General features: G+C 42.8%; 1 non-coding gene across 1 annotated transcript in view; it reads right to left on the bottom strand.

Moving 5' to 3' along the window:
• LOC123719791 overlaps positions 1 to 1,525 on the bottom strand; it is a 1,906-nt gene extending 381 nt beyond the window's left edge. Inside the window, exon 1 of the ribosomal RNA XR_006755888.1 lies at positions 1 to 1,525. This exon is cut by the window's left edge and continues 381 nt beyond it. This is a non-coding gene — a ribosomal RNA (small subunit ribosomal RNA).
• Positions 1,526 to 5,000: the final 3,475 nt, after the last annotated feature.

Genomic DNA, 5,000 nt, shown 5'->3' with positions numbered 1-5,000 from the left:
TCAATCTCGTGCGGCTCGAAGCCGCCGGTCCCTCTAAGAAGAATTTTAATACGTCGCCAGTGAGTTGCGCTCCCCGAGAGTCGCGCACACCTTGAATGACGACGCCTATTTAGCAGGCTAGAGTCTCGTTCGTTACCGGAATTAACCAGACAAATCGCTCCACCAACTAAGAACGGCCATGCACCACCACCCACCGAATCAAGAAAGAGCTGTTAATCTGTCAATCCTTCCGGTGTCCGGGCCTGGTGAGATTTCCCGTGTTGAGTCAAATTAAGCCGCAGGCTCCACTCCTGGTGGTGCCCTTCCGTCAATTCCTTTAAGTTTCAGCTTTGCAACCATACTCCCCCCGGAGTCCAAAATCTTTGGTTTCCCGGAAGCTGCCCGCCGAGCCATTGTAGTAACGTCGGCGGATCGCTAGATGACATATTTACGGTTAGAACTAGGGCGGTATCTAATCGCCTTCGAACCTCTAACTTTCGTTCTTGATTGATGAAAACACCTTTGGCAAATGCTTTCGCTGATGTTCGTCTTGCGACGATCCAAGAATTTCACCTCTAACGTCGCAATACGAATGCCCCCAGTTATCCCTATTAATCATTACCTCGGAGTTCTGAAAACCAACAAAATAGAACCGAGATCATATTCTATTATTCCATGCACGAAATATTCAAGCGGCATTTTGAGCCCGCTTTGAGCACTCTAATTTGTTCAAAGTAAAATTGTCGGCCCACCTCGACACTCACCGAAGAGCACCGCGATAGGATTTTGATATTGAACCGGCGTTTTACCGCCGGCTCACCGACGATATGCTCCGCAGACGTGTCAGTATCACCGCGGATGCGGTGCACCGACAGCGCGGCGCACAAATGCAACTACGAGCTTTTTAACCGCAACAATTTTAGTATACGCTATTGGAGCTGGAATTACCGCGGCTGCTGGCACCAGACTTGCCCTCCAATTGTTCCTCGTTAAAATATTTAAAGTGTACTCATTCCGATTACGAGGCCTCGTAAGAGTCCCGTATCGTTATTTTTCGTCACTACCTCCCCGTGCCGGGAGTGGGTAATTTGCGCGCCTGCTGCCTTCCTTGGATGTGGTAGCCGTTTCTCAGGCTCCCTCTCCGGAATCGAACCCTGATTCCCCGTTACCCGTGACAACCATGGTAGTCGCAGAAACTACCATCGAAAGTTGATAAGGCAGACATTTGAAAGATGCGTCGCCGGTACTGGACCGTGCGATCGGCAAAAGTTATCCAGATTCATCAAAATTAACGACTTCGGACGCATGGCCCTCCGCCGATTGGTTTTGATCTAATAAAAGCACTCATCCCATCACTGGTCAGAGTTCTGATTGCATGTATTAGCTCTAGAATTACCACAGTTATCCAAGTAACTGAGTAAGATCTAAGGAACCAAAACTGATATATTGAGCCATTCGCGGTATCGCCTTAATACGGCTTGCACTGAGACATGCATGGCTTAATCTTTGAGACAAGCATATAACTACTGGCAGGATCAACCAGGGAGCTGCTTACGCAAACGACACGCCTACACCGCGGTCACGCGGCTTCGGCGAGCCGCTGGCTCGGCGGCGTCGAGGGGCGCGCGCTTGCGCGCGCGCCTTCTCGACACGCGTGAACGTAACGCGTCGAATTTGCACGCGACGCGACGTTCGCGCTTCATATCGATAGACTAACTTTGACCGGTCTACGAGCGGCCGTCCCGTCACGATCTCGCAACGAGGTGATGTACAACGATGCTCGACCACTGTGAGGGACATAAAACTGCAACGAACACGACCCCGCGGGCGGGAATCGATGTTGTGACAATTTGAAAATTGAACATTCATCTAAACGCAACTTCTCAATTTTTATTCAATACGTTATTGTAAACATATTAAAACTCGGCTGGCAATTACATGCGCACACACACGCATGATTCGCACTAGATACGATCAACGCCCGGAGCTTGAGGGATAAATTCCAACACGACGCTGCGCACACCGTTTCGACGATGGGCGCGTGTGCGTCCTCTTTTATACATTCTTTCCATATACGGTCGCCGTGGCGACCGCGCACGTGTCGAACACGCTAGGCGCCCTGCGTTGAGGTGTGCCTAGAAGCGTATTCTTTTAACATCACAGATAACACCGGGGGAGACGGTCCCAAATCTTGGTCGATTGGTAACATCACCATACGGTCTGCGAACGCGGTGCTATAATATAATTTTATATTATATTATATAAAATATGAGGAGGAGTAGTATGTATATTCTTTGTTATTTTGTGTTGACACAAGAGAGATATATAAAATGTACTATACACCACACACACAGAGAGAGAGAGAGCTGGGAAAGATCTCGGCGGTCTCGCATTCGAAATACGAATTTGATATAATTTCCTCCGAAAATCCATACCCATATCTATATCATCCATGCGCGAATATATGTATATAATATTCTCACACTTCGCACAAACACAAAAACAAGAACACATTCTCTCTCGTCCGTCGTTCGTGTCTATTTGAGACGAACGACGCGCGGCAACGAGAACGAGTCGACGCTGTGCGCACGACTGTTTCGCTCCACATCTATACCGAGAGCAATAGTCCGCGTCGGCATTGGAGCGGACGTCGAATGTTTCTCGTAGAGCGAGCGAGAGAGAGACGATTTTTCATTTTATTATGTATGTGTATTGGCGTGCAGTAGTAGCACGTAGTAGTACTAGTAGTAGTAGTAAAAAAATATTATTATTTATTTTATTGACTGATATGATTTTGTTTGTTTTCTTTTTTTTGCATAGACATTTGTATTGATAGATATGTTTCTCGTTGAAGCTCGCAGCACACGCTCAGAGAAATGGCAATGTGGGTTTATTTGAAGAAAAAAAAAAAAAAAAAAAAAAACAATTAATTTATTAATAATATGTATGTATGTATGTATGTATGTATGTATGTATGTATGTATGTATAATAATGAATTATAATAATTATTCCGATGCAACGTCAGAGGAAAATGTTTCTCGTACAGGTGCGGCGCGCGACGGCCGGCCGCTCGACAGTTTCGCGCCGAATGTTTCTCGTTGAAGCTCGCAGCACACGCTCAGAGAAATGGCAATGTGGGTTTATTTGAAGAAAAGAAAAAACAAAAAAAACAATTATATTTATTAATAATATGTATGTATGTATGTATGTATGTATGTATGTATGTATAATAATGAATTATAATAATTATTCCGATGCAACGTCAGAGGAAAATGTTTCTCGTACAGGTGCGGCGCGCGACGGCCGGCCGCTCGACAGTTTCGCGCCGAATGTTTCTCGTTGAAGCTCGCAGCACACGCTCAGAGAAATGGCAATGTGGGTTTATTTGAAGAAAAGAAAAAACAAAAAAAACAATTATATTTATTAATAATATGTATGTATGTATGTATGTATGTATGTATGTATGTATAATAATGAATTATAATAATTATTCCGATGCAACGTCAGAGGAAAATGTTTCTCGTACAGGTGCGGCGCGCGACGGCCGGCCGCTCGACAGTTTCGCGCCGAATGTTTCTCGTTGAAGCTCGCAGCACACGCTCAGAGAAATGGCAATGTGGGTTTATTTGAAGAAAAGAAAAAAAAAAAAAAACAATTATATTTATTAATAATATGTATGTATGTATGTATGTATGTATGTATGTATGTATAGTAATGAATTATAATAATTATTCCGATGCAACGTCAGAGGAAAATGTTTCTCGTACAGGTGCGGCGCGCGACGGCCGGCCGCTCGACAGTTTCGCGCCGAATGTTTCTCGTTGAAGCTCGCAGCACACGCTCAGAGAAATGGCAATGTGGGTTTATTTGAAGAAAAAAAAAAAAAAAAAAAAAACAATTAATTTATTAATAATATGTATGTATGTATGTATGTATGTATGTATGTATAATAATGAATTATAATAATTATTCCGATGCAACGTCAGAGGAAAATGTTTCTCGTACAGGTGCGGCGCGCGACGGCCGGCCGCTCGACAGTTTCGCGCCGAATGTTTCTCGTTGAAGCTCGCAGCACACGCTCAGAGAAATGGCAATGTGGGTTTATTTGAAGAAAAGAAAAAACAAAAAAAACAATTATATTTATTAATAATATGTATGTATGTATGTATGTATGTATGTATGTATGTATGTATGTATGTATGTATAGTAATGAATTATAATAATTATTCCGATGCAACGTCAGAGGAAAATGTTTCTCGTACAGGTGCGGCGCGCGACGGCCGGCCGCTCGACAGTTTCGCGCCGAATGTTTCTCGTTGAAGCTCGCAGCACACGCTCAGAGAAATGGCAATGTGGGTTTATTTGAAGAAAAAAAAAAAAAAAAAAAAAAACAATTAATTTATTAATAATATGTATGTATGTATGTATGTATGTATGTATGTATAATAATGAATTATAATAATTATTCCGATGCAACGTCAGAGGAAAATGTTTCTCGTACAGGTGCGGCGCGCGACGGCCGGCCGCTCGACAGTTTCGCGCCGAATGTTTCTCGTTGAAGCTCGCAGCACACGCTCAGAGAAATGGCAATGTGGGTTTATTTGAAGAAAAGAAAAAACAAAAAAAACAATTATATTTATTAATAATATGTATGTATGTATGTATGTATGTATGTATGTATGTATAATAATGAATTATAATAATTATTCCGATGCAACGTCAGAGGAAAATGTTTCTCGTACAGGTGCGGCGCGCGACGGCCGGCCGCTCGACAGTTTCGCGCCGAATGTTTCTCGTTGAAGCTCGCAGCACACGCTCAGAGAAATGGCAATGTGGGTTTATTTGAAGAAAAGAAAAAACAAAAAAAACAATTATATTTATTAATAATATGTATGTATGTATGTATGTATGTATGTATGTATGTATGTATGTATGTATAATAATGAATTATAATAATTATTCCGATACAATGTCAGAGGAAAATGTTTCTCGTACAAGATCGCCACGCGACGCGACAAGA

The sequence above is a fragment of the Pieris brassicae genome, unplaced genomic scaffold (genome assembly GCF_905147105.1).
Source record: "Pieris brassicae unplaced genomic scaffold, ilPieBrab1.1, whole genome shotgun sequence".
NCBI lineage: Eukaryota > Metazoa > Arthropoda > Insecta > Lepidoptera > Pieridae > Pieris > Pieris brassicae.
The sequence above is the reverse complement of the archived record's forward strand: the minus strand, read 5'-3'. Positions and strand labels throughout refer to the sequence as shown.